Below are 18840 nucleotides of genomic sequence, written 5' to 3'. Positions count from 1 at the left end.
TCCCTCGCCCAAGATATGCCCTGCCTTCCTGACACTTTCTTGGACACTTGTTACTTTGTACGATTGGCTATATTTAATCATGTATTTTTTTTAACATTTCACCGATGGCGCATCTTTGTTTTCAGGCATTTACAGCATTTTAGTGATTGTCAAAATGTGAACCCGAAGAACGTCTTTAAAGACTGGTGCTTTAGTGCAAACGTGCATTATTCTGACCCCCCAACCCTCCCAGCTCTCCTAAAATAAATATACTTGGATCAACCTCTACACAAGCGTTACAACAAACTTGCTTTTTTTTAAAGCGAATAAACCCCTACAGCAGAATGAGATTATTCATTTTACATTGATTTGTCCTTATTCTACTCGAGGAATGGGTTTTGTTGACTTCGGAAGAGCATGAGGTTTGATGAAAAAATCCTTCATAAGTCTTAACTGGAAAATAACAAGGCCTTTAACAGAAATATGGACTTCGAATAAATCATATCTAACGATCTATTTGTATTTTAAAACACTTAAAATAGATTTCTCGCTTCTGGTAGGAGATTCAACATATTCCCTCCCTGCCGGGTTTGCAAAAGAATGAATATTATATTGTAAAACATGAATAATTGTTGTGCAAATGAGACTGGGAGATGTAGTTGATTATTGCGAACCGAGCGGAGGTGTTCTGCAAAGCGGCCCCCAAGCCTCCGCTTGGTTTCCCCAATGTAGAGGAAGCCACACCGGGTATAATGGATACAATATACCACATTGGCAGTTGTGCAGGTGAACATCTGCTTAATATGGAAAGCCACCTTGGGGCCTGGGATGGGGGTGAGGGAGGACGTTTGGGGGCAAGTGTAGCATTTCCTGCGGTTGCAGGGGAAGGTGCCAGGCGTGGTGGGGTTGGAGGGGAGTGTGGAGCGAACAAGGGAGTCACGGAAAGAGTGATCTCTCCGGAAGGCAGACAAGGGTGGGGATGGAAAAGTGTCTTGGGTGTTGGGGTCGGATTGTAGATGGCGAAAATGTCGGAGGATAATGCGTTGTATCCGGAGGTTGGTGGGGTGGTGTGTGAGAATGAGGGAGATCCTCTTGGGGCAGTTGTGGTGGGGGCGGGGTGTGAGGGATGAGGTGTGGGAAATGCGGGAGACGTGGGCAAGGGCGTTCTCGACCACTGCGGGGGGAAAGTTGCGGTCCTTGAAGAACTGGGACATCTGGGATGTGCGGGAGTGGAATGCCTCATACTGGGAGCAGATGCAGTGGAGGCGGAGGAATTAGGAATAGGGGATGGAATTTTTGCAAGACATTGGGTGGGAGGAGGTGTATTCTAGGTAGCTGTGGAAGTCAGTGGGCTTGAAATGGACATCAGTTTCTAGCTGGTTACCTGAGATGGAGATTGAGAGGTCCAGGAAGGTGAGGGCCCAGGTGAACTTGAGGTTGGGGTGTAAGGTTTTGGTGAAGTGGATGAACTGTTCGAGCTCCTCTGGGGAGCAAGAAGCGGCGCCGATACAGTCATCAATGTAACGGAGGAAGAGGTGGGGTTTGGGGCCTGTGTAGGTGCGGAAGAGGGACTGTTCCACGTAACCTACAAAGAGGCAGGCATAGCTTGGGCCCATGCAGGTACCCACAGCCACCCCCTTTGGAGGAAGTGGGAGGAATCGAAAGAGAAGTTGTTGAGGGTAAGGACGAGTTCGGTGAGGGGGACTGGTCGGGCCTGCTGGACAGGAAGAAGTGGAGGGCCTTGAGGCCATCTGCATGAGGAATACAGGTGTATAGGGACTGGACATCCATGGTGAAAATGAGGTGTTGGGCGCCAGGGAATTGGAAGTTCTGGAGGAGGTGGAGGGCGTGGGTGGTGTCACAGACGTAGGTCGGGAGTTCCTGGACCAAAAGGGACAAAATGGAGTCCAGATAGGTGGAGATGAGTTCGGTGAGGCAGGAACAGGCTGAGACAATGGGTCGACCAGGGCAGGCAGGTTTGTGGATTTTGGGAAAGAGATAGAAACAGGCCGTGCGGGGTTGGGGAACAATAAGGTTGGAGGCTGTAGGTGGGAGGTCCTCTGGGGTGATGAGGTCATGGATGGTGTCGGAGATGATGGTTTGGTTCTCGGGGGTGGGGTCATGATCAAGGGGGCGTAGGAGGAGGTGTCGGAGAGTTGGCGTTGGGCCTCAGCAATGTAGAGGTCAGTGCGCCATACTACCACTGCGCGTCCCTTGTCTGTGGGTTTGATGGTGAGGTTGGGGTTGGAGCGGAGGGCTGCCCATTCTGCGAGGGAGAGGTTGGAGTGGGTGAGAGGGGTGGAGAGGTTGAGGCGGTTAATGTCACGACGGCAGTTGGAGATGAAGAGGTTAAGGGAGGGTAGGAGGCCTGGGGGTGGTGTCCAGGAGGAGGACTTGTGTTGGAGTCAGGTGAAGGGGTCAGTGGAGGGAGGGTTAGGCTCCCGGTTAAAGAAGTAAGCGTGGAGGCGAAGGTGGCGGAAAAACTGCTTGATGTCCAAACATGACTGGTATTCGTTGATGTGTGGTTGTAGGGGGACAAAGGTGAGCCCCTTGCTTAGGACTGACCGTTCAGTCAGTGGGAGGTCTGGGGGGATGGTGAAGATTTGGCAGGGCTCAGTGTGCTTGTCTCTTCAGGGATCGCTGGCTGTGGAGGTTGTGGGCAGAGCGCTGAGGTCGTCGGCTGTGGGCGGGGCTCCGTTGGTGTCGGCTGTGAGCGGGGTTCCGTCAGCCAGCCCGGCTCGTCCCCTCCCCCCACTGCATCCCAAAACCAGCCCAGCCTGTCTCCGCCTCCCTAACCTGTTCTTCCTCTTACCTATCCCTTCCTCCCACCTCAAGCCGCACCTCCATTTCCTACCTACTAACTTCATCCCACCTCCTTGACCTGTCCGTCTTCCCTGGACTGACCTATCCCCTCCCTACCTCCCCACCTATACTCTCCTCTCCACCTATCTTCTTTTCTCTCCATCTTCGGTCCGCCTCCCCCTCTCTCCCTATTTATTCTGGAACCCTCACCCCATTCCCCTCTCTCACGAAGGGTCTAGGCCCGAAATGTCAGCTTTTGTGCTCCTGAGATGCTGCTTGGCCTGCTGTGTTCATCCAGCTTCACACTTTGTTATCTTCAAAACCTTCCCTGATCATATACCTGACCAAATTTTTTTTGAATGTTGTAACTATACCTGCGTCTACCATTTCCTCTGACAGTTTATTTACTGCATCACTCTTCCGATTTGTGCCTTGTGCAGATGTACAGGCTTTAGTGAATCAGGAAGTGAGTTACTCACTGCAGGATTCCTCGCCTCTGACCTGCTTTTGTAGCTGCAGTATTTATATGGCTGGTCCATTCGGTTTCTGGTCAATCGTAACCCCCAGGATGTTGATTGTGGTGGATTCACTGACTGCGATGCCATTGGAAATAAAGGGACTATGGCTAATCCTTCTCTTGTTGGTGATGGACATAACATTCACACCACACAAGTGCCAAGTTATTTGCCATTTGTCAGCCAAAGCCTGGATATCGTCTGTGTCTTGCTGTATTTGAACATGAACTGCTTCAGTATATGAGGAGTCACGATTGATGTAAAAATTATACAATCAGTGAACTTCCCAACTTTTTTCCTTATGATAGAGAGAAGGTCATTGATGATACAGCTCAAGATGCTACACTGAGGAACACAGAGATATCCTGGAGGTGAAGTGACTGACCTCCAACAACTCTAACTGTCTTCCTTTGAGCGAGGTATGACTCCAACCAGTGGGTGGTTTTGCCCTTGATTCCTATTAACTCTAGTTTTGCTCGGGCTCTTTGATGTCAAGGGCAATCACACTCATCTCCTTGAACACAGAACAGTACAGGCCCTTCGACCCACAATGTTGTGCCTACCTATTATCCCGCTCTAAGATCAAACTAACCTGCATACCCTTCATTTTACTATCATCCATGTGCCTAGCCAAAAGTCGCTTAAATGGTCCGAATGTATCTGACTCGACTGCCACTGTATTCTGTGCACCCTCCACTCTCTGTGCAAAGAACTGACCTCTGACATGTTCCCTATACCTTCCTTCAATCACCTTAAAATTATGCCCCCTCGTAATAGCCATTCTGACCTGGGAAAAAGTCTCTGGCTATCCACTCTATCTATGTCTCTCATTATCTCGTAGACCTCTGACAAGTCACTGTCCAATAATTTGCCCGCATAGTAGACTGGCTGACTGATGTGTAATTCCCAGGTTATCCCTATTTCCTTTCTTGAATAAGGGAAGAGCATTTGCCACCCTGCAATCATCTGGTACTACTCCAGTGGACAGTGAGGACACAAAGGTGCAGCAATCTCTTCCCTCGCTTCCCATCCTAACCTTGGGTATATCCCATCTGACCCAGGGGACTTATCTAACCTCATGTTCTTCAAAATTTCTAGCACATCCTCCTTCCTAACATTAACCTGTTCCTCGTTGAAGGTCAGCTGTTATGCCTGTGTTTGAGCCAAGGTTGTAATGAATCAGAATCCCTAGAGTGTGGAAGCTTGCCATTCAGCCCATTGAGTCCATACTAACCCTACAAAGAGCATCCCACCCAGATCCAATTCTCTACGCTATCACTCTGCCTTTCCCATGGCTAATCCACATAACCAGTATATCCCTGGACAATATGGGCAAGTTAGCATGGCCAATACATCTAACGTGCAAATCTTTTGGACTGTGGGAGGAAACCAGAACACCTGGAGGAAGCCCACACAGACACGTGGTGAACGTACAAACTCCACAGACAATCGCCCAAGGTTAGAATCAAACCCAGGTCCCTGGCATTGTGAGGCAGCAATGCTAACCACGGAGCCACCGTACCACCATAAGAAAGGGAGGGGGAGTGGAAATGGTTTGCGACTGGGAGGTGCAGTTGCTTATTGCGAACTCCCCCTCCCATTCTTTAGATGACATGTCTATCATGGGCCTCCTGCAGTGCCACAATGATGCCACCTGAAGGTTGCAGGAACAGCAACTCATATTCCGCGTGGGAACCCTGCAGCCCAATGGTATCAATGTGGACTTCACCAGCTTCAAAATCTCCCCTTCCCCCACCGCATCCCAAAACCAGCCCAGTGCGTCCCCTCCCCCCACTGCACCACACAACCAGCCCAGCTCTTCCCCTCCACCCACTGCATCCCAAAACCATCCAGCCTGTCTCTGCCTCCCTAACCTGTTCTTCCTCTCACCCATCCCTTCCTCCCACCCCAAGCCGCACCTCCATCTCCTACCTACTAACCTCATCCAACCTCCTTGACCTGTCCATCTTCCCTGGACTGACCTATCTCCCCCCCCCCAACCTCCCCACCAACACTCTACTCTCCACCTATCTTCTTTTCTCTCCATCTTCGGTCCGCCTCCCCCTCTCTCCCTATTTATTCTGGAACCCTTACCCCATCCCCCTCTCTGATGAAGGGTCTAGGCCCGAAACGTCAGCTTTTGTGCTCCTGAGATGCTGCTTGGCCTGCTGTGTTCATCGAGCCTCACATTTTATTATCTTGGATTCTCCAGCATCTGCAGTTCCCATTATCACAAGAAGTAAGGAGCTTAGTGATCCTGGCAGATTCTAATCTTCCCAAAGTCTATTTCACTATCCACAGTACATACGGAGTGTGATAGAGTCCTCGATATTTCCATAGGTTAGTACAATAGATTACTGTTTTAATGACAACTGAGAAGCTTGACACCATCAAAGGAAAAGCAGCTCTACTTGATTTGCATCCTATCCATCAAATTAAAGATTCATCTCCTTCACTCCAGCATAACGTGATTGCATTATATTCCACCTACAATTTACAGAGCAGGAACCAATCAAGCCTTTGACAGAACTTTCCAACCTGACTTCTACAACCTGAGAAGGACAAAACAATATGCTTGGGAACTCCACCAACTACAAGTTCTCCTTCAAGCCACGTACCCTTCTTACTTACAACTACATTGCCATTCTTGCTTTCACTTTTGCTGGGACAAACTTCTGGAATCACAGCGCTGTAGATATACCTGCACCACAGGGAGTGCAGCAATTCAAGAAACAGCTAACCACCACCATCTCAAGTAATTAAGAATTGACAAGAAATGCTGATTTGGTCTATGATATTTGCTTGTGTAAAACAATTTTTAAAAAGAACATCAGGCTGGAGGAATAGGTAGGCACATAGCAGATGAAAGCCAATACCAAAATTGTGGAGTATTACATTTTGAAACTGAGACTGAAGGGAGACAATGGGTGCTGAATACTATAATTTTAAATGGATTACAATAAAGAGACCCAAAGATCAAGTTGGCAACACACATTAATACATAGTTAATAAAGCTTACGCGATTTGACTTCATGAACAGGGGGAAGAGTACCTCAGGTACTTTACAAAGAACATGATGAATTTTCAGAGATTACAGAATGGATTTATTAAAATGATGAATAATTACATAGATGGACTGCAGAAGCTAAGATTTTTCTGCTTTGAACAGAGAAGGTTAAGAAGAGATTATAGTGGGATTTGAATCATGAAGAATTTAGATTCAGGGTATACAGTAAATAAAGAGAAACTTTTTCCAATGGCTGAATAATTGAAAGCTATGGTGTACAGACTTAAGTTGATTAGTAAGACGATCACAGGCGACATGACCATAAATTATTTAATATGATGAGTAGTTAGGAGTTGGAGATCATTGCCTGATAGGGTAGTGGATACAGATTCAAATCCAGTCCTTTAAAGATAATTGAGCAGATACTTGAAGAAGAAAAATGCAAAGATGTGAAGAAAGAGCACAGGAATGGAACTAACTCTTTGACCAAGCTAATAGCAACATGCTAAATCATGACTTCTTGTGCAAACTAAGTCTCATGACAACTCCACTGTACCTGGGCCATCTTTTCTCATGCTATTTTATGCTTTTGACCTTATTAGTTATGCAAATGAGATGTTCGTTGTCTTACTGAATCTCATGATGATTCTCATCACACTGCTACAGGAACGATGTTAAATTTGAAAGAGTTCAGAAAAAATTTACAAGGATGTTGCTGGGTTTGGAGGGTTCGATCTATAGAGAGAGGCTGAACAAGCTGGGGCCATTTTGCCTGGAGCATCTGAGGGGTGACCTTATAGAAGTTTATAAAATCATAAGGGGCATGGATAGAGTGAATATTCAAGGTCTTTTCCCCAGGGTAGGGGAGTCCATATTGGGAGGCATAGGTTTAAGCTGAGAGGGGAAAGCCTTTAAAAAGGACCTAAGGGGCAACATCTTCACAGAGAGGGTGATGTGTATATGGAATGAGCTGCCAGAGGAAGTGATGGAGGCTGGTACAATTACAATATTTAAAAGACATCTGGACGGGTATATGAAGAGGAAGGGTTAAGAAAGATATGGGCCAAATGCTGGCAACTGGGACTAGATTAATTTAGGGTATCTGGTTGGCATGGACGAGTTGGACCGAAGGGTCTGTTTTCGTGCTGTAATCTCAATTGAGTCTGAGTGATAAGGGATGACACACTCTGGCAGGACCTTGAAACTTTCACCCTTCTCTAGTGGTCACTCGCACTGTCCTTAAGACAGTTTTAGATTGTGGCAAAGTTTATATATCCTGGGTGTCATCATTTGCCTGCGTCTCCTGTTGGTTTCCCTATTTTGCATTTTAACTCAAAGTTAATTTGTTACCACAATGTAACATTGTTGTCAAAAGAAAAGCAACCACAGCAAAATCCATTAGTGTGATGGTGTATCAACCTAACTACAACATTTTGATTATCTTTTTAAGTCCTTGAAAATACAATGTGCGGAAGCCAAGTATACTATATTAGCATACCTTAAAAATTTTCCACAAACTATTTAATTACTGATTTTTTAATGTGTGAATTTCAAACCTGAGGTGTTCCTGTGTTCGTTCTGAATCAGTCTACCCGTAAAAAAAGTTGTGGAGTCACAGTTTATACTTAACAGCATAGTACATGATAAATGTTAATAAAAGGTGAATTTTGTTCAAATCTCAATATTCAGTACATTTTCTCTTGTTTACTTAGTTTGATAAGTTTCACATACTACATAAAGTGCAGCTTAAACAATTATCATATGAAAACATTCCAATTTTAGAACAAATATATTCTTAGATTGCCTTTTCCTTAGAATCAGCATTGCAATGTTAATTATAATTCTACGTTGAGTAAATTACAAACAGAACAACCATCATAGACATAATGCCCATAATTACAAGGATCACAAATCCACTAAGGCTTACAACTTCAGACATATTTCCACTGACTTCAGTTTTGTCTTAATCATTAAAATTTTCAGGGGACTCCCAACTATGCTACGGCCTCAAGCTTTTCCAGTTAGAATTATTTTTAGAATGCATAAACATTTGATAAAATCAAAATGAGTGATATTGAAAATTTGCTTCAATGAAAAGTACAAGTCTATGAAAAAGAAAACTGCATACAGGAACCCTTAACTGTTTGAAGATGCATTTATTACCAGTAGGGCAAGTTGTGCCTTTCTTTTCTTACTCAAGAATAAATCAGTGTTCAAAATAACCTACAAAGCAGTACTATGATAATAAAATGTGAGGGTGGATGAACACAGCAGGCCAAGCAGCATCTCAGGAGCACAAAAGCTGACGTTTCGGGCCTAGACCCTTCATCAGAGAGGAGGACCTCTCTGATGAAGGGTCTAGGCCCGAAACGTCAGCTTTTGTGCTCCTGAGATGCTGCTTGGCCTGCTGTGTTCATCCAGCCTCACATTTTATTATCTTGGAATTCTCCAGCATCTGCAGTTCCCATTATCTCTGAAAGCAGTACTATATTTGGTTTCATAGCCTAAACTCTAAACATGTTATATGCATTCTGAGATTTTAAAGTTCAAGGTTGTTGTGGAAGCTGTAAAACTAAGAAATTCTGTGAAATGGATGAACCAAACTCCAGAGTACCTAAACAATGAGGAATCCCTGTAAATCTTTTTTTAAAAGAGCCAATGAATAACTGAGGCTCTGATTGTGTCATATAAACTTATTTTATAAGCTTGTACTTACTCTTCACCTTTAAAGAGGCAATATCTTATAGCATTTAAATTCTTTATAAATAGGTAATTAATAGTTTGTGGAAATATTTTAAGGTATGCTAATATAATATGACATGAGAGCACAGGTTCACCATTGTGAAAAATAAATGTTTTAGGCATCAGGAATCATTTCATTCCTTACAGGATCAGTAACTAGAACACTTTATTGGCAAGAAAGTTAGGTCAGGCCTAGAACAGGAGTTCTGAGAAAAGATAAAGTGTATAAATGGACTTGCTTCATCTGAATCTTCTGTAGATCTTACAATTGTTCCTGCTCTTTTGTGTCTAAGAAAATATGACCCTTTTACTGAAAACCCAGTAGTCTGTGCTATAAGTGTGTACTATAAAGCCATGTTGCTGTTAAAATATGGATCAACTATTTTGCATAAACATTTAATCTTGTCAAAAATACCTGACACTGAATCTATCTATTAATTGATCTTCAAATCCAGTGGTAAAGTATTTGGAGATCATTTGAACCAGATTAAATTGAATTTATAGAACCGAGGCTTCAAAAAAAAAACTCAACAGAATTAACATGATAACTGTCACACTTCAAACCATAACTATTGTTTCTGTACATGAAATTTAGGATGAAATAGGCTCTGTCAAGTTCAGATCATGGAACAAGGCAATTCCATTAACTAAATTACATGTATATAGGTGCACAGTGATTGCTTTCAGGAGATAGGCATCTTTCACTGATTTGGTATTACTTTGGCATTTTGAAGGCTATTGCTTTTGTTTGTTTAGAATGGGTAGCTGAAAGTATGGTATTCAGTTAAATTTGCCTTAGTATTGTGCATGTCTTATTGCACAGTCAAAGTTTCAGCAGTGACAATGTTTCATTCACAAATTAATTAGTGCACAAATTACACATTTGGTTGTTCCATGAGTACCACATTAATTTCCAAATTATTCATATTACCTTTTAAAAACATAATCTGCTCTTGCAGAAAATTTTAGATTTGGTAAAGTAATAGTATGGACTATTCTCATTTGATGTTTCAAAGTAACATTAAATATATTTAAAGTAATTTGTCTTTGATGAACATTCTATTGAGAGATTTTTGCCAGGAGTGAATCTAAAAGTTTTCACAAGTCTAGGTGATGAGATTTATCATAATGGTACCATAGATATGAGATTTGGGGTATGTAAAGGTGTAAGATGATGGTTTGTTTTCCATAAAGCAAAGCAGGGTAAATTTAACAAATGTGTTCAATGTCATAAAAGGTTTCGAGTAAATAAGGAGAAACTGTTTGCAGTGGGAAAAGAATGGTTAGCCACAAGATGCAGATATAAGTCACTGGCAAAAAGACTGGGTAAAAATCAAATTATTTTTGCTTAAAAATGTAGCAAGTTGTTGTGATTTAGAATGCACTGCTTGAAGGAGAATCAATAAATGCATGTTGGGAACACATTTTGCAAAGCTATGAGAAAATGTGAGAAGATGATGGGATGGTGGCAAGTGGGAACTAATTGTATAGTTCTATCAAGGCATCAGTGCAGGCACACTTTCCTTCCAATGTCGGATTGTATACGGCACACAAGGCCATTGTGGTCAACCAGTCCATGCTGGTGTTATGCTCCACTTGAACTTCTTCCCATCCGTGCTGTATTATTCCATAATTTAAAGTCATGAGCAGTGTATTTTTCTACCATTGTGAACACATTCCGTCTCACTTGGCACACAAACAGAAATTGACGGAGAAAATCATCTGGGTTTAGCAGCGTCCAAAGGGAGAAGTCAGAGTTAACATCGAGTCCAATGACTGTTAATCAGCATGAGTCACTAGACTTGAAATGTTTACTCTGCTTTCTCCCCACAGATGCTGCCAGACCTGCTGAATTCCACTAGCAATTTCTGTTTTTGTTTCAGATCTCCAGCATCCAGTTCTTTATTTTACTTTCATTTGGCTCCTGTGACAGAGAAAAGCACTGCTGGTATTGTTTGAATCTAAGGCTTAAACTCCTTAAATAAACAAATTATTATTAGACAGCTCAAAGTTAAAATTCTAAATCAATTCCCTATCAATCTCCTTTATATAAACTCAGTACATATTACATTAAATTTGCATTGCTTGCATGGTTTATCCTCCTCGAAAACTTAAGTAATTTTTGCAAACAGCAAATATGGAAGACTTTGTATGCACAATATGAGATACAAATGAGATTCACACTTTCTATGTCAGAAAATAAGTTTTCATTGTTTTTCTTTAAGATCATAGCTATCTAGGGGTTAGACCTGCAGTCGGCAAAAGAGGAGTAAAATAATTTTATGTGGATAATTCACGAAAAGCTGGACTTGACTGTGTACATGAAACTATCTCAGAACTAATTGATGAATGGGGCGCAGTACGATTTAGATGTTAAATGTAGATTGGAGGAAACTATGAACTTAGTTGACATGAACATTTGTCAAGGGTTCAGCTATCAGCTTTAAAATAAAATGAAATTTATTTGGGGGTATACTGATTCAATGTTAAGCAAATCTAAATAAGTGGAACCCATGGGAAGAGCTGACTGTTCAAAATGTTATACATTCATAATGTGTGCTCTCCAAACAAGACAAAATAATAATTTTTGAAGATGTCATGCTTTATTTACTTTATTCAAAGAAAAAAGTATTCCACAGTACTAGCAACTAGCAAACTAAATGATTGCATGACAGAATTAGACAGCACAGCATCTGATAAATGACGCAGAGCTCCACTAAAGATTATGAAATTTGAACATACAACACTGTATATTTAGCAACAGTGGCCATTGATAAAAATCAGTCAATTCTGGCTTTAAACAGCCAAAACTGGGAATCATAGGTTGACCATTTTACAAAGATCAGAAACCAAAAGGTTTCAATAATTGTTGTGACTGCCAACATTAATTTAGTTCAAGACCCAAGAATATTTCACAAAGTATGTAAATATACACCTGAAAGCACCAGTGTTTGTGATGGAGTAGGAATCCATGCCATTTGAGCTTGACCAGGAACAATTAGAAGTGAACAAAAAGAGTACGAGTAATTGCGAGACTTAGAGACATTTCTTGTTCCAACCATCACCCTCAGCTATGATTCTCAGTTAACAAATAAATTATTTGACAATCATATTAAATTACAGAGCCATTCTAATTTTAAATACATTCTCAACCCATTCTCCATGTATACTGTGCAAATTGCAGCAGTGATACAAAGGGCCCTTTACAAATCATTACTCAAATTCATTATTTACAGCATTTTGGTTCTTACACCTGTAATTTTTAGTCAATCTAATTTTAAAAATGGGAATACTGCACAGAGTAAACTATTCAACAACAAAACTCAATGGGCTGAATTTTAAGTTCCTGATACGCTTGAGATTGGGAGGATCCTAAAGCAAACACACAGGATATCCAAAGTAAGTGCAATATTGCTACTGAACATTTTGTAGCCTAAACAATATATTTCCACTTTGCTTCCAGACCAATTAGCATGTGACAGTGTAGTAATGACTTGCATGAGGTGATCACAAATCCAGTGCTTAATAAAAAACACCAACATGAATTGAATCGATTTTGGAATACAACAAAAGAAACTGTTAGAACAAAAGCCCAGATGTTCAAAGGTTGCGCCTCATTTTCGTGATGGTTTCTTGGATGCCTTAAGAATCCATAGGGTGATAGTTCTCTTTACTGATGGAAAAATGAATCCTGTCAATGAAATGAAGAACGTGTGGCTTAGGTTTACCCACAATATCAGAAGCAGGAATGTGTGCCACCTGTAGTATTCAAAGCTGAAAGTAGTTTAATGACACATGTCAGGCTAACTTGTGACCTCTAACTTTTCAATTTGCCTATCAAGCCTAATCTTGCACATCACTCCTAATACCAAGTTACCTTGCAGGTGCATCCATCCCTCTCTTTTTCTATACACTTCCTCACATCCCCATTTGTTCACTCACCAATGACATCCTCGTCCTTCTGTAACATAATCTCTCCCTCAGTCATACTCAACAAAAGCCCTCCATCCATTGGTTTAATACTTGCTGTTACTCTCATCACAAGTCCATTTTGCTCTTTGCAGCAGTAGAATACAAGCGTTGTCCTCAGCAGACAATCAGTGTCTTTGGTCTTCAGAAATAGGGAACTGTCTGGCAGCTACATGGAGTAGAATTAAATTATCAGACACCTACATGATATACACTCACTTTATGTTGTCTTGATGTCAGCAGCAAGTAATACATCATCATGCATACAATTATTGAAATAAACATACCTGACAGCTGTAATTCAGGTAATTAACCTCCTGAAATTATACAGGACACATGCAAACCAGGCACTAGCTTATTATTCACACTTAAATGAAACAGATAATAGGGCTTTCACCTGCTGACACTCATAGCACAAGATCAGAAGGTAAGGACAATGACAACAAGTCTGCAGTATAATCCAGGTTCTAGTTATATGAGGATTGAAGTCAAATGTATGCCATCTTGTCATTGCAGACTGGAGAGACTACCCCTCATCATTTTCTTGTGTTTCATCAACACGAATAGCAGTTAATAACATGCAATGAATTGGCAGACAATCCAGGTGCACCATGCACGTTAGAGAGATTTAGAATGGTCAATCTCATACATATCTGGCATAATGTCACAGGCATTTGCACAGATGTCTTCAGTCATGGAAAAAAGATCCCTGTGTGAAGCATCAAATACAATAAAGTGAGGGCCTTCAATAGCTCACAGATTCTGAAAGTAGGTTTGATAGTACTCTACTCTTGGCTGTTCATTGCTGCATTGATCAATAGGGAACTGTTCTCCAGCTTATTGCTTGTAGGATAGTGTACATGTGCCAAAAGAGTGACGATGTCAAGATGGAAAATGAAAGTGGGAACTTGGCTTAAAGCACTCTTGCTTATCTATTATTGACTCACACCCCACTATCCCAAGTACCTGGCATGTTACCTCCTATCCCAATAACCAAGCTGGCCTCTGAAAAGGTTGACCAATCTTTGTCAACCTTTTCATGAGCTCAAAAGACCTGAGAATATCACCTGTGACCATTCGGCTACTAGATCAAGATCTGAGCAGCCAGCATTTATCTCTGTTGAAGCCACACAGTCTTCATTATATGTAAAACAAGTAGGAAGAGAATGGTAATGGTTTGTAGTTCACAGCATCTGCACACATTATGTAATGTTCAATATGAGCTTCGATTTTGTTTTAAGCCATATAAATATTATTTCTTTGCATTATACTTTTATGTTGCCCTCCACTATTGGTTGCTAGCCAACAAATCATTTCTAATGACTGAATTGAATTAATACCCAGCAATAGGGGGGCTGTGAAAGCTGTGTTAGGCAGTGGGACACGTGATTTTTGCATGCAATAGGTCAGATGAGTGGACTGATGAAACCCAAGTGAACCTCGATATCAGAATTTTCACAGCATATTTGCACCATCATTACGTGCTGCCTCCTTTTAGGAATCATCTGAAGTCGTGGTGTGCCTTCATCTTGCAAATCTAAACTTTATTGCTGTGCAATTCTGCAGAGCACAGCATTCCATACCAATTTGGTTTGTGGCTGGCATGTATGTCAGTTCATGCGTCTGAAACACCTCTTCAGAATGCCAGTAGCTTGCTTACTCAATGACACATCTGGTTATCAAATGGCATTCATTGTATTCTTCTTGGACCTCACTGGTTGGGCTCTTCACAGGTATCATTAGCAATGCTTTTAAATGGATATCCCTCCCCTCTGAGCAACCAATTGGTAAATCCATTTCAAGGTATGAAGAGATCAGGGAGGGTGAACTGCCACAGGACAAAATCTTACAGGCAACTGAATGTTTTTGGAATGCACACTGATGGAGTAGAAACCCTCGCAATTTATAAATACACTAGGATGATTTACGGTTGTGTTACTTGCTGCATGTTGATAGCCTAGTGGTATTATGACAGGACTATAACCCAGAGACCCAGATAACATTTGAACCCAGTGTCCAGAACCCCTCCACAGCAGATGGTGGAATTTGAATTCAATAAATATCTGGAATTAGGAATCCCTTGTTGATTGTCAGAAAAACCCATCTGGTTCACTAATGTCCTTCAGGGAAGGCAACTGCCATCCTTACCTGCTCTGGCGTACATGTGACTCCAGACCCACAGCAATGTGGTTGACTTGTAACTGTCCTCTGGTCAGTTAGGAATGGGCAATAAATGCTGCCTAACCAGTGACACCCTTAACCCATCAATGAATAAAGGTATGTGATTGAGAATGCTCTACAGCTGTCAGAAACCAACTAAGCTAATAACTCATCTGCTCACTCTATCTGACAGTATCATCAAAATGTAAAGGTGACATAATTGCCAGTCCTTGCAAACAAGCCCTCTCTTATCATCAACTGCAAGATCTGGCTCATGTCTTCAGATGCAAAGAAGTCTAGGCCAGTGGGACCTTTATTAGCTCTTGCGAAATATCTGTTATAAGGTCCATAGTTTTTGTCAGACACAGGTATTCAGACTTATCAAGGAAGCTTATTTTTGTCTTGAAAGTCTTTTTATAGTTGTAATTCTCTTCAGATCCCAGTGTTCCTTTAGAGATGCAGTTCTATGGAAGAAGACAGTTTTGCTACTCACGGTCATCTTTGCCCCCATCTGAAATCCAAAGTAACATAGTAGCACCCTTACAGGTTGTGCTAAAGTTAGTACTATTGACCTGATAACACATTGAAATTGATAATCCACCTCTCCAGGTTGCTCTTAGGGATAGACCTTGAGAAATTGGTAGATTTCCCGACATGCAGTCAATTTCCATGGTTTTAGTCACCCCATCATCTCCCAATCCCATGCACTACTGCACATTAAAATTTATCCCAAAATAGATGGTGGCACATAGATGCAGGGAACTAACAGCTTGTCATAGAGTTTACCAGCATCATGAACACAGAAAACTGATTACACTAACCAAGACTCAAGATAAATAGCAATAAGTATGACATCTGGTGTTCTGAAGAATGGTCACTGGTCTTGAAACGTTAAATTTGATTTCTCTCCACACATGCTGCCAGACCTGCTGCATTGTACCAGCAATTTCTGTTTTTGTTGCTGATTTCCAACATCCACAGTTTTTAAAAAAAAGTCTTGTCAGTAAAACTGGCTTTAGTCTACTTGTTCTCAAACAACTCCTGGATACATTCCAACATCCAGTTGCAAAACAATTTTGGTTCAGAGGTCCAAAACCAAGTATCACAACTTTTCATTTTTCCAGCAGGAAAAGGTAATTGTTGGAAACGAAAAGGATGAGCAGAAACTACTTCAAATGTTGTAACCTGCCTTTTTTGCATACCAACATTATTTAGTTATATTACTTAGATAATGCAAACATTTTAAAATATGAATTGAAACTTTATCAAACATTATTTGTGGAATTGAGGATATTTAAAAAAAAGAATATTTTGGTAACTTTGGGGCATTGCATCTAATCAGCAAAATGTGCCTGTCAAAGCAAGCTTTCCCATTTCTTTATGTACATGTTCATTTGTACAATTCAGGGCATAGTTTATAGTTATTCATTACATGTAGCCTTACCTTCTATAACATGCAAATAACATTGTGAAGGTCAGGCATTATAACTTCCTGACAGTATAAGTACACACAAGTCAGTTTCTAAATATTCTGAGGTCCAAGCGTAAAGTTCCATATATACAACTGACCAAAAATATACAGAAATATGATTGCATAACTTAGATTTAAATAATATATAAAAAAAATTAGTCCAATGTTGTCTAGAGGGTTCTGAAGCCTGAGGCTTTCAGAAAACAGAAGTAGAACAACCAGCTGGCCTAATGGTGAAACACTGTTCATCCTTTGTTTTGGTGTTGCGATGTTCATCCTTTGTCTGGCAGGTACAGCAATTTTAACTGGCAAACATGTACCATTTAGGCAAAGTCAAAGAGAGAGACAAGGAAACACCATGATCACAGTTTTTTCTGATAGAATGATGATGGGTTTTCCCCATCCATCCGGCTGCAATAGTTGTGGCAGCACAGTAATTAGACACATTGAGCATATGCAGTTGCAATGTTACAATGCTCTATAGCACTCAGATGAAAATTTGGCTGATAATAATTACATTATCTGAGGCAAGAATTCAATTTTTTTTTGCCATAAGCACTTTGCTTACTGCTGGACAAAAACAGGGCAGCATTTCTTGCAAGATTATACATAAGCTAATGGTCCCATGTCACAATCTTAGGAACATTAAATAGCAAGAAACAGGAATGTGTTTTCTGTTCCTGTCAACATGCAAAATTGTAGAATATATTACCCTATATACAAAATATAACTTTCAAGCCTCACACCAAGTACTGAATAATTAAACTTTTCTAATTTTATCTGTTAGGGCTTATTTGTTTTCATTGATGTTTCTACATAAATAATATTTCTCTACATTGATTAGTAGATTCTAGTGCTCTTAGTGTTTAATGATAACATGTCTGAAACATTTCTCCATTAAAGTAAAATATTAATTTCTGAACTTCTCCTGTTATAAAGGTTACATGTGTTAGGAAGAACAAAAATCAGTGCAAAACCAGACACAACTAATCCATCAAGAGGAAAACTGAATATTAAGTAACGAGTTCAGTAGTTTTTTTTAAGCACAACTGAGCTGGGTTTGAAGGAAAGAAAAATCCCAAAACTTGCAATCAGCTCCCCTTTACATAATTAAATAATTTGGCTGAATATGGGAGAAAAGGGAAGAGACAAATAGAGTTTCTTTAACTGAATACATATAATTATTTTCTGTATACGTGACCAAAACAAAATATTTGCCAATCACAGCTCCTGCCCACCGAGACACCCCATAAAAAATTACAACAATCCCAAATTTAAGATGAAGCACAGGGAGGATAGCTAGAATGTGAGCTTTCTTGGCAAATCACATATTCTAAGGTTTTTTTAGTTAAAACTATTGCAGTTTAGTTTTAAAAAACAAGCAATTGCAAGCCAAGAAATTAGTGCAGGATGGTTTGAGAGATTTCTAAAGAAATAATGTAAAACCATGAAAGAAGCTAAAAGGAATTTATCTTACAACACACTCTCCACTCATTCTGGATGTATGCATTGTTTTCTATAATGCCAACATGAACCTAGATGTGACAGATTTGAACAGGGGGCAAAGTAAAAAATAACTGGGGCCATTTTGCAGCAGAAATTTCACTAAGCATGGAGTGTAACAGGTATAGAGAAGAAAGACCATGTACCTTTCTTAAACACCATCTTGAATTCCACCCCTGTGAGAGGTCAAGAAACATACTAAGAAATGTGATGAAAAAGGGCCAATGTAAATTTTCAAAACTGTTTTATGGTCCATCTTAAACTGCAGTCACTATTAAAATCATTTCATGCTATGATCAGATTAAAAAAAACAAATAATTTTATCAAATCCAGGCAACTGACTGATTATACAGGGTTGGCAAATAGGAGAACAACTTCACCTGTCCTGTTAGTATTCCCTGTTTTCCCTCTCTGAAATGCCTGTTCTTGGAAAGCAATGCATTTAAAGACTAATACACATGGATCCCTGAGGAAACTACTCAAAAGTCAGTTAGAAGCTGTTTTATTCAGTGTTGTTTCATAGGTAAATTGTAAATGGCAAGTTGGCAGATGGAGTATAATGTGGAAAAATGTGGAGTTGTTCATTTTGGAAGGGCAAACAAAGGAACAGTGTGTTATGGAAATGGAGAAAAGCTGCAACACTACAGGGTACTTGTGCATGAAACACGAGTCTAGCACACCGACGCAGGAAT

At 40.7% G+C, this 18840-nt stretch overlaps 1 protein-coding gene across 1 annotated transcript in view; it reads right to left on the bottom strand.

Annotated features, from left to right (window-relative positions):
* Window positions 1-11656: 11656 nt before the first annotated feature.
* Window positions 11657-18840, bottom strand: part of camsap2a (calmodulin regulated spectrin-associated protein family, member 2a) — a 163248-nt gene continuing 156064 nt past the window's right edge. The window contains exon 19 of the transcript XR_007248366.2: window positions 11657-13183. The gene's annotated coding sequence lies outside the window, so the exon portion shown is untranslated. The remainder of the gene's footprint in view (window positions 13184-18840) is intronic.

This window comes from Stegostoma tigrinum, chromosome 8 (genome assembly GCF_030684315.1).
Source record: "Stegostoma tigrinum isolate sSteTig4 chromosome 8, sSteTig4.hap1, whole genome shotgun sequence".
Classification (NCBI taxonomy): Eukaryota; Metazoa; Chordata; class Chondrichthyes; order Orectolobiformes; family Stegostomatidae; genus Stegostoma; species Stegostoma tigrinum.
This window is presented reverse-complemented; position numbering and strand designations above follow the sequence as displayed.